Source organism: Myodes glareolus, chromosome 8 (genome assembly GCF_982192425.1).
Source record: "Myodes glareolus chromosome 8, mMyoGla1.1, whole genome shotgun sequence".
Lineage (NCBI taxonomy): Eukaryota > Metazoa > Chordata > Mammalia > Rodentia > Cricetidae > Myodes > Myodes glareolus.
The window spans coordinates 15,199,442-15,211,473 of NC_142033.1; positions in this window are offsets into that span (position 1 = coordinate 15,199,442).

A 12,032-nucleotide genomic window follows, 5' to 3' on the forward strand; every position below is an offset into this window, starting at 1 on the left:
TACGAAGAAGGTTCCGTATTAATCCAGTGGTGCTGGTACTTTTAGAAGAGAGTCAGGGACAGTGACTTCTTCCTTCTTGTATTTGTCATATGGCGGAATTCGCCAACATGGTAGTTGCTTAAGAACCACTCGTTCAGTGCTAAAGTAAGAGCAAACGCAAGGGGGCTGTGACTGACTGACTTATCCTCACATGCTCCTGACTCTGGGATTCAGGAAGAGAATGGCGTGTTTCAGTAAAATTTCTGCAGTCTAAAACTTTGAGTGGATGAGGCTAATTTTCCATTTCCTAAACCAAACCTGACCAAGAGCATCTACTAAAATTCATTATTTTGAAATCCGTTTTTGTTGTTGTTGTTGTTGTTAAAAACCAATTACTTCAGTGGTTGAGCTTGCTTATCCTTTTTCTACTTTGGGTGGAAAGGCGGAAACTCAGCAAAAACAATGAAACATCGTTGAACAAGATTGTTATATAGCTTGGAGGGGCAGATGGGGGAAGGCTGCCTATGCCTTCAAATGGTGTTTTTCGACCTTCCTAATGCCGTGGCCCTTTAATACAGTTCTTCATGTGGTGGTGACTCCCAACCATAAAATTACTTTTGTTGCTACTTCATGACTACAATTTTGCTGCTTTTATGAATTGTAATGTAAATGAGTGATATGCAGGAGATCCGTCTGATATGCAACCCCCACAAAAAGCAAAAGGGTCATTCGACCCCCAAAGGGGTCACCGCCCACAGGTTGAGAACCACTGACTTAGAGACTGAGTAGAAGTGATCAACTGTGTTTGAAACACATCACGTTCAGGATTTTAAAGCCCTTTGGAACTTTGAAAAAGCAGTGTCTCAACACATTGTTAATATTCGTTACTGTCCAGTTAACCAAGCCACATACGACAAAGTATAAATTGGTAATGAAGCAACAGCCAAGTTCACAACTAACCAATAACAGTGTCAAGTACTTGTACCCTTTATTTGCTAGGCTCTGTTCAAAGGGCTTTGCATAAAAGAATCCTCCTACCAGGTGTTGGCATATGCCTTTAATCCTTGCCGGCGGATCTCTGTGAGTTCCAGGCCAGCCTAGTCTACAGAGTGAGTTCCAGGACAGCCAGGGCTGTTAAACAGAGACCCCCTCCCCTGAAAAAAGGATCCTCCTGGCTGTCGCTGTAGCTTGGTGTTTGAAGCATGCTTAGAGCTGGAAGCCCAGCTTAGGCAAGTGTAGCTCAAGTTATACAGCACTGTCGAGCATGCTTTATCCCTATGACCACATCACCTTGAGGCGGTGAAGGTGGAGCTGGGGGTTAGGGAGATCAGAAATTCAGGGTACAAAGCATGTTAAGTGGTACCCTAACAGGAAAAAAAAAATCCCACAAACAAACAAGCAGATTTTCCTACATAGACAGAAAACTTGCTTAGCATTTGTGTGGCTCTGGATTCATCCCTCAGTACTGTAATAATAATGATAAAATTGTTTAATTTGTATTTTGTTTGTTTGAATGTTTTGTTGTGTTTTCTGAGGTAGGGTTTCACTCTGTGTAACTCAGGTTAGTCTTGAGTCCACATCCCCCCAGTGCTGGAATTACAGATGTAGACCCAGTAATAATTGGCTCAGTCTTCACGGCAGCCACCTGATGACAGATAGTGTTGTTAGCTCTGCTTTAGAGATGGAAAAATAAGAGCATCGGCCTTGACCAGTGGTGTCCTGCTGGGGCTTGGCAGAGATGCTAATTTAACCAGCGGTGTCCTGTAGAATTGGCAGAGATGCAGGAGCTGACATCTGGCTCCAAAGCTTGAACGCCTGTGTGCTTTTACGCTGTCCCTCTGGAGTCAACACAGTGACCAGCTGTCCACATGGCCCTCCATAATCTGACTTTGATTTTGTAGCTCTATTTTTCCTTTTTCGGAAGCTGGCTTCTTCATTCGCCTAGAGGCGTGTGTCACCCCCTTGCCCTCTTTAAGTTTGCTCAGATGTCACCCTGGGCTCTACTGCCTCCCTCTGTTAGGCTTATGCTTTCTCTGTCACTCCTGTAAGGTGCAGCCTGCCAAAAGAAGGACATGAGCTTAGCCTCTATAAGCGGAGAAAATGTTCATTGCAGGATTCATGAAATGTAGTGTGTGCTGTGTGTATTTCATCTTTTTTGTCTGATCCTCTCTGACTTCTCGAATCCTAGCCCCATTAGAGCAAAGATTTCATTCCTTTTGTAAGTTGTTTTACCTCAGTGTGTAGCATAGTATCTGACCCATAGGGACATCTAATAACTTTAATCCCCCAAAGAGGAGATTCCCACTGTGGACATGTGTACAGAGAAGATTCAGTAGTTTACCAAGCATGGCATGGCAGCCACACTAATTCAGGATTCTCTGTTTCTTTTTCTTTCTTTCTTCCTTCCTTCCTTCCTTCCTTCCTTCCTTCCTTCCTTCCTTCCTTCCTTCCTTTCTTTCTTCCTCTCTTCCTTTTATCAAAACTTTTAAAAAAATTTTTTTGTTTATTGGACTGGAGAGGTGACTCAGCAGTTAAGAGCACTGGCTGCTCTTCCAGAGGACCCAGGTTCAGTTTCCAGCAACATGGTAGCTTACAGCCTCTATAACTCCAGTTTCAGGGGCTCTGATGACCTCACACAGACATACATACAGGTAAAACATTAATGCACATGAAGCAGAAATAAATAAAATCACTTTAATTTTTATTTATGCATATGGGTATTTTGTTTGCATGTCTGTCTGTACATCACATGTGCAGTGCTTTTGGGGGCCAGAAGAGGGTGTTGGATCCTCTGGAACTAGAGTTAGAGGCAGCCTAGCTGCTGGGTATCAAATCCTAGTCCTCTGCAAGAGCATCCAAGGCTCTTAACCCCTGAACCATCTCTCCAGTCCCTATTTATTTATTTTTCTTTTTGAGACAGGCTGGTGTTGAACTTACTACCGAACTGAGTTTGGCTTTGAATTCCTAATCCCTTCCTTTGCCTTCCAAATGCAGTGATTTCAGGTGTACACTATCATGCCTGGCTTGAAAATTTTTATTAATATGGTAAATTTTGTTTATAGCTATGTTAGTGGCCTTCGATAATTAAATGGATAGTTAACCTTTATTAGATGTAAATATAAACATGTGTAGAAAGAAGGGCTTATATGTTTAGCATCAAATCTCAGTCCAATTTCTCTGTGTCCAATAAATACATCTTATTTTAAGATATACTATACTTTGGGCTGGAGAGATGGCACGGTGATTAAGAACACTTACTATTCTTATAGAGGACCCAAGTTTTCATCTCCAACACCTACATAGCAGCTCACAGCCATTTGTAACTCTAGTTCTAGAGCATTGGACATCCTCTTTTGGCCTCTGCTGGCACAAGGCACACATGTGTTGCACAGACACACAGGCAGGCAAAACACCCATATACATAAAATAATTAAAATTAAAAAAAAAGATTTCAGTTGCTTCAGACAGCTGGCCTTTTCCTTTCTCTGCCTTTGTGTAGGGCAGGGCTGCTCACTGTCATGTTGAGTCTTCCCACGGTAGAGAAGTCTTCCTGGAAATGCTCTCACTGACAAACCCAGAGATATGATTTACTCAACTCCGGGGCCCTTCCTAATCCATCAAGTTGACAGTCAAGTTTGACCATCAGAAACCGTAATCCTGGCACTTAGTGGGTGGAGGCAGGAGGATCAGGAGTTCAAAGCCAGCCTATGCTAGATAGTAAATGTGAAGCCAGCCTGCGATATATGAGATTCTGTTGCTAAACAAAAACAGAAAACCATTAACTGTCATGCATAGGTAACCTAAAATATGCAGAAGGGTATCTATGAAAGTTGCCTACCACTTTTCGGTCACCTAGGCAGTTAACAGAAGCAATTGTATATTCATGCACAATTCATCCATAGACAATTGTATGTGTATGTGTAAGTGTAATAATGTTTTTGTTGATAATACAAATAACCCACTGTTCTACATCTTTTCTTCCTCTTTGATGACCTGGAGAGTAAATTCAGAGTACCACCTCTTCTGGAAAATCGCTCACCACCCCGAGACGGCCCTCTTTGTCTCTGTTTAACGTAGCTGTAGCTTGGCGATTGTTCTAGATCAGTCTAAAAGAAGTGTCCTCATTTGTTCTCAATATGAGTCACTCTCGGTTGTCTTCAAGATGGGGTCTCATGTGTCCCAGGCTGGCCTCAAAGTCACGGTGTAGTATGAGGATGACTTTGAATTTCTGATCCTCCTGCATTCACCTCCCATGTGCTGGGGTTTCGGATGTGTGCCACTATGGCCTTCCTTATTTATGCGGTGCTAGGAACTGGGCACGGAACCTTGTGTGTGCCAGGCAAGCGCTCTACCAGCTGCTCCAGCTCCAGAAATCAAGCCCCTCAAGGCCCTCTCCATAGTATTGTTAAACTCTGGGAATCCTGTTAGAGAAAGGGACAAGCGAAAGGTCAGGGTTCCTTCACATCCTTCTCCAACTGACTGGGTTTCTAAAGCTTCCTGTTTTGGTTTAAACAAAAAGATTCAGAGACAAAAATGTTGGACAATCACCCTTATCAGGCGATGTGAAATGTGACCTAGGCCAGGACTTGGAATAGCTGGAATACTGTGCATGCCCTCAAGTCCAAGCTTCTTGCTCCACCTCTCTAAAAAGGAACCGGAATTGTTCTCTCCCTGCTGAGGTTTGTTAGATAGTAGTGTTTGCAACACAGTGAGGACCCAGCTCAGCCTTGGGTGTGTCTTGTTCTTAAGAACTGAACTTGCAAAGAACTTGCCCTGTAATAGAACCAACTCAACTCTATTGGGTCCCATTACTAAGAAGTCTGCTTCTTCATATGTGACCGTCTCTGGGACATCAAGACATTTCCTTTAGGATGTGGGCTTTCAGTATTTCTGTTTAGGGTTAGGGTAGGGTTTCTGGGTTTAGATTTAGGGTTTCTTTGTTTTTGCTCCACAGAGGGGCAAGGTGGCTGCAGGACATCTAGTGCTCTAATCTCCCAGGTTCAAGTTCATCAAGAAAGATTCAGATCTCCCAGTAATTCCAGCCAGAGTCTCCCTCGTGTTCCTTGAATCTAGTTGATCATGTGACCATGTGTTGTCATTTTCTGTAGTCCTGGGTTTGAGATGTTCTGACACACTTTGAGTCACCTGTCCTCCTACAGCAGGGAGTGGCAGTCCAAGCTCATCCTAAAATGCATGGAAAATGGATGTCCCTTAAGAGAAAGCTGGAGCTCTGTGCTATAGTAAGCTTATCAGTGTAAGAAAATCAGTGCAGGTTGGAGAGATGGTTCAGAGGTTGAGAGCACTGGCTGCTCTTCCAAGAGGTCCTGAGTTCAATTCCCAGCAACCACACGGTGGCTCACAACCATCTGTAATGAGATCTGGTGCAGGCAGAACACTGTATACATAATAAATAAATAAATAGATAGATAAATAAATAGATAAAAGAAAACTAGTGGATATTCCCATAGCCCTCACTGAACTGAACCATTGGCTAGTTCTTTTTTTAAAAACATTTATTATTTGTTTGCTTGTTTATTTGGGAGGCATGGGGAGCATGTGTGCCACAAAAGTGTGTGTGGCGTTCAAAGGACACCTGTGGGGGAGCTGGTTCTCTCCTCCCATCCATGTGGTTCCTGGGGATGGAACTCAAGTTGTCATGCTTGGCGGCAGGCACTTTTGCTGAGCTGCATCTCGCGCCCCTTGCCAGGTTTTAAAATCTTTATCATCATCGTTAGTAGTAGTACTGCTATTATTAGTTATGTGTGTGGGTGTTTTGCCTGCATGTGTGTCTGTGTACTGTATGTGTGCAGTACTTTTAGAGCCAGAGGAGAGTGTCGGACCCCCTGGATTTGGCGTTACAGATGGCTGTGAGCCACCAGGCGGGTGCTGGGAATCGAACTCAAGTTCTCAAGAAGAGCAGCGAGTGCTCCTGACCACTGCCGTGGGCAGAGCCATCTCTCATGCACCTAGTTGTTTTTAGAATACCTTTCCAGCAAAGCCATGGGCACATGCTGGCCTCAGCTCTGGGGCTTTGCAGAAGGTTCAGCAGATGATGCTGCCCTTTGATGAAAGGAATTCATGTTGTGTTTTCTATCTGCAAGGAGCTCTAGACCTTTTTAAAAAATGTTTCTTCCTGGTGATATTTCTAAGTTTAAGAAAATACAATAAATAGAAGTGCTTGCTTATAGGAAATCTAAATTAGGAATCCCAAACGATATTTTTATAAAACTATTGAAGAATGAGTTTAGGGGATCTAAGCCTAGTACTTTTGCTTTTGTGGGGCATTTGACTATCACCTCCTCACCCCCATTGCCTTCTCTCTTTCCATGCAGCTGGCTGAACAGGCAGGTCCTAAGCAATTAAGACCTGGGATTAGCATCTTTATTGTCCCATTCCACAGCTAGCCCAAGCCTTTGAAGTTCTTATTGGCTGATGCCAAGATTCCATGGAAATATAAGATGATTTATTATGGAGCCACAGCTTCTTCTCCAGCAAGCCTGGGTTACAGGGCAAGTTGCCGGTGGCCCATGTGAAGCTGTGCCAGACTGAATACCAAGGTTGTCTGTCTCTTGGGATCAGAATATGGTCTATCAAGGTAGTCTGTGCTTCTGGGACCAGAAGCTTCTGAAACTAGCCAGCCTACACCTTCAAAGTCCCTCCCTCTCCTCAATTCCAGGTTTATTTGGTTTTTAAAATTTTAATCCACACCGAGAGAGAGAGAGAGAGAGAGAGAGAGAGAGAGAGAGAGAGAGAGAGAGAGAGAGAGAGACTCTACTAGGGATCAGACCTAGTGTTGAAATTATGCTAACTAAGCTTGCTGTTTCCCACTCACCTACATTCCCAGCCCCCAATTCTAATTCCTTAATGGAGTTGATTATGGGTTGCCAATGCCGTATGACTAGTGACCACACCCTCCAAGAGCTCAGCTGTATTAGATAACTCGCAGTATTAGATGGAGAATCCGGAACTGTCATAGACAGGTACATGGAAGGCAGAAGATGTTAGGTGTAGATGTTACTCTCTGCCAACTACTCTGGAGGCCCTGGATAGTGGCATAAGAGGTGGAACTGCCAGGAGAACCTAAGCACCTGGAGGCAGAAGCTTGCCTTTGGCCTCTCTTCTCTGCGGCTGTGCACTAGCATAGTTCTCGTGTCCATTCTGTGACTCTACATGCTTCAGCAGAGCATGCTGGTTTATAATCAAAGGAATTATGCATCAGATTATATTTCTAGCCGCAAGGTAGATATGGTGGTTGGCGTGAGAATGGCCCCCGTAGGCTCATATTTGAATGCTTAGTCCCCAGGAAGTGGCACCGTATGAAAGGATTAGAAGGATTGGGAGGTGCGGCCTTGTTGGAGGAAGTGTGTCACTGGGGGTGAAGCCCATGTCCTATGGCTCAGGAAGTAGCTCTCAGCGACTGCTCTAGTGCCTGTCTGCATGCCACCACACTCCCTGCCGTGATAACGATGGACTAAACTTCTGTAACTGTAAGCAAGTCCCTAATTAAATGCTTTCTTTTCTAAGAGCTGCCTTGGTCATAGTGCCTCTGCATAGCAATAGAACATTGACTGTAACACGAGGGGCCGGCTTGTTGGGGTTTCCATCCCGCCCGGTACCCCACAACCAGCAAATCTCAAAGAATATCACACAAAGTCTACATTAGGTTATAAACTGATTGGCCCATTAGTTCTGCCTTCTTGTTAACTCTTATAGCTTATATTAACCCATTATTCTCATCTATGTTAGCCACGTGGCTTGGTACCTTTTTCAGCTGTCAGTTCACATGTTTCCTCTCCGGTGGTCTGGACAGAACTGGCGAGGGAGCTTCCTGCTTCCCAGAATACTCCCAGTCTCTTTGCTCTACCTCTACTTCCTGTCTGGCTTTCCTGCCTATACTGCCTGCTTGGCCAATCAGTGTTTTATTAAAATATGATTGACAGAATATAGACAATTCTCCTGCATCAATTGACTGATACAGTATACCTATGAGCCCCTAACTTACCCTCTTCACCTCCTTCTCTCCACCTACCACACGTTTCTCTGAGGCAAGGCCACAAAGTCTGTGACACCCAAAGAGATCCAGAGATAAGTCCTAGAAAATCTACCAAGTCTTCGTATCTACTGTGAAATACTTGGGATCCAGGCTGACCAGATTGCTTAGGAGGTAGATGTTATTGCCGCCTGGTGATACAGGCCTGGTGACCTGAGTTCCATCCCCTATACCTGTCTAGAGATGGAAGGAGAGAACCGTCTCCACAGGTCTCCACAGAGCTTTCCTCCTAACCCCACATGTATATGGTGTCATGTGTGTACCCCCACACACACATCCTACATTCCCACACACAATTGGAAAAAAAAACCAGCCAGGTGGCGGTGACACACACGTTAACCCTAGCACTTGGGAGATAGAGGCAGGCGAATCTCTGAGTTTGAGGCCAGCCTGGTCTACAGAGTGAGTTCCAGGACAGCACAGGCTACTGAGAGAAGCCCAGTCTCAAAAAAAAAAAAAAAACAAAACCCCCAAAAAACAAAACAAAACAAAACAAAAACCAGTCAGGTATGGTTGGTACATGCCTTCAGTCCCAGCATTCGAAAGGTAGAGGCAGAAGGATGTAGGCCATCCAGAGCTAAGTGAGGCCCTGTCTCAAAACAAGCACCATCCAAGGTCTCAGGTCTTACAGCGGCCATTTCCTTCCTGAAAGGCTGCTAACTAGGTCTGGACCTAGAATCTGGGCCAGAGCAAAATGACGATACTGGTATTTTGGTACTAATTTGATGGTATGGCAGGTGTCGGGATCTTTCTTTTTAAAAAAATTCAGAATCCACACCATTTTAAACAACGCAGGGCAGAGACATGTTTAGCGCATTTCATTTGAGTCTATATTAGCTCTTAACTACTGAGTCATTGGCCCAGTCCCTGGCTAAGCATCATGGGGTGGAGGGGATCCAAAGTAATTTTCTCAAGTCCATAGCTCCAAAGGGGCAGGACTGCACTGAAAACCGAAATCTGTCTAGATTTGGAAAGGAAATGTGCCCAAAGCCCTGGCCTCAGCCTGTGGAGTAGGAGCAGGATGTCCCAGCGGTCTCAGACGAGGTACATGGGTGAGGACCCACAGCAGGGCGTGTGTGACAGGTTGATCTGGCTGAAGAGCAGCTTCTGCTCTTCCTTCCGCCTAGAGCTTTCAGAAGCTCAGCCCCTACTCAGCTCTGGCAAGAGCTCCCTGATGCGGCAGTCGGGCTTTCTTCTGCCATCTGGGAAGAATGGTCCTTCCTGTTCTCCAGCCTGGCCTTCCATCTCCCAATGAGCCATTTTGTTCCCAGAACTTGTTTCACGGAGTCCCTGCCCACCCTCCGCGTGGAGGTAGACAGTCGGAAGAGCTGATTGGAGAAAGGTCGGAGGGCTTCAAGGCAGGACTGGAAGAAGAGGAAAGAATGGGGAGAGCCAAGAAACTGAATGAAATTGCTGACTAATAGCTGCAGCCCGAGTCACCCAGATAAATACAGTGACCTCCCCTCCCGTGCTTAAAATAGCTCACTGTACCAGAACACTGAAAAACAGATGTGCCTGGTTATTTTGAATTATTGATTCAGCAAGCATTGGGATCTCTCTCTGGCCTCTGTACCAAGCCCTGAGGTTCTCTCCCATGTATTGCTCCTGTGAGACTTGGAATGCCTGTTCCTGTTTCACAGAACGAGGCCTGTAGTGTGGAATAGAGCAGAACGGCACGATTTCTTCCCAACCTGGACAGTTGTTGTTGCAATCCTGCCACTTTAGAGTTGTGACCTTGAGAAGATCACCACCCTCCATAAAGCTGGGAAGATGGCTTAAGAAGCATTGGTTGCTCCTGCAGAGGACCCAGGTTCAATTCCCAGCACCCACATGGCAGCTCACACCTATCTATAATTCCAGTTCCAAAGCTTCTGATAGCCCCACACAGACATACAAGCAGGCAAAACACCAGAGAATATAAAATTAAATTAAACTTAAAAAGATAGAAACCAGGGAGTTACACATAGGAGACCAGTGGCCTACTGCTGAGCTACACCTGTAGGCCAGACTGCTGAGCTTTGCTGCCTCCACTGTGGTCCCTGTGCACCGCTGCAGAACTGCAGCGTGCCTTAGGTCAGGTACCCAGAGATGGACAGTGTGGGATGTAGTCCCAGAATATCATGTGGGCTCCAAGTTTTGTCTGCCTGGCAGGACACCCGTATTGCTTTGTGGCTGCCTGGTAGTTCTTCTATCTCCAGCACATCCTTATTCTGGGCAGTAAAAAGGGTAAAAGTGAGGAAGCAAGAGAATTTACCAACTAAGGCTTCCCTCCCTGTCCTTCCACCCTTCTAACCTTTAATTAGTGAACTAACGTCAGGACCAGAGAGAGACTGCTAGAGCTACATTCAGAATTCCTCTATTCCCTTCACCCAGACCCTTCAAATGGAAGCATTCTTAATCACTTCATTCTCTGCAAATGTATACATTTCCTCCTGAACCATCCCTCAGGAGCTTATTGACATGCTCCCAGAGACTTCATCAGCTGATTCCTGAAGATGAATATATTTTCTTTCATCCTCCCTCCCTCTCTTCCCCCTCCCACACTCCCCCCTCCCATACTTTCTTTCTTCCTTTTTTTTTTTTAAAAGATTTATTTATTTATTTATTTAGTACTCAACATTCCTTCCATGTATGCTTGCATGCCAGAAGAGGGCACCAGATCTCATCATAGATGGTTATGAACCTATGAACCACTATGTGGTTGCTGGGAATTGAACTCAGTACCTCTGGAAGAGCCGTCAGTGCTCTTAACCTCTGAACCATCTCTCCAGCCCCCTTTCTTCCTTTTTTTGAGACAGGGTTTCTCCGTGTAACAGCCCTGGCTGTCCTGGAACTCCCTTTGTGGCCCAGGTTTGCCTCAAACTCACAGAGATCCACCTGCCTCTGCTCCTGAGTGCTGGGATTAAAGGCGTGTACCACCTCTGCCTCCTGAGTGCTGGGATTAAAGGCGTGCACCACCACTGCTTAGTGAAATGGTTTTCTTGAATAACACAGCGCTGTGATCAAAACCAGGGAATTAGCTGTAATGCTTTGCCATTATCTTCTCTACAGACCTTTATTTATTTATTTTTCTGTATTTTTGCTAAATACCTTTATTATTTTCTTCTTTAGTTGTCTTAATCAAGAACGATTTCTTTTTTTTTTTTTTTGACGGTCTTCACTTTTTTTTAATTCTTATGTACAAAGACTGGCATCGATCTGTTTCACTGGGTAGTCTTGAAGAATCCAGTCAAGTTCGCTTAGTCCAACTTAATGAAGCTGATATCTTTCGCGTACTGCCGGAAACACTGGCGGCACATGTTCAGCCCGTATTTCCGGATCAGACCGTGGCGGTTTGAGCAGACGCGGCAGGAGCGGGATCCCTGGCCGAACTTCCGCGGGTGACTCCAGTAGAGCTGCTGGTGACCCACGTTGCCTCACTGACGGCCGACGAGCCAAAAGGCCGATTTCTTAATGGGTGGTGGTGGTGCACACCTTTAATTCCAGCACTTGGGAGGCGGAGGCAGTTGGATCTCTCTGAGTTCAAGACCAGCCTGGGCTACAAAGAGAGTTCCAGGACAGCCAGGGCTGTTACACAGAGAAATCCTCTCTCCAACAAAACCAGAAAACAAGACGATAACAACAAACATCAAAAGACTAATTTCTCTTAGAAAGAGAAGAAGAATTTCTTGCAAGGGTGAGGGGTAGGGGCTAAAGAAGTGGCCCATTGGTTTAGAACACTTGCTGCTCTTTGGGGGACCTATGTTTTGTTCCCAGTACCTTTGTGACAGCTATCTATAACTCCATTTCCAGGGAACTCAATGCCTTCTTCTGACCCTCGTGGCATCGGGCATTCAAGTGGTACATGTACATACATTCAGGCAAAACACTGTACACATACAATAAAGAATGATTCCTTGGACTGGTGAGATGGCACAAAGGTTAATTGACAAGCGTTTCTCTTCTTCCTGAGGACCAGAGTTCAGGTCCCAGCAGCTATGTCAGGTGGCTTCTAGATACCACT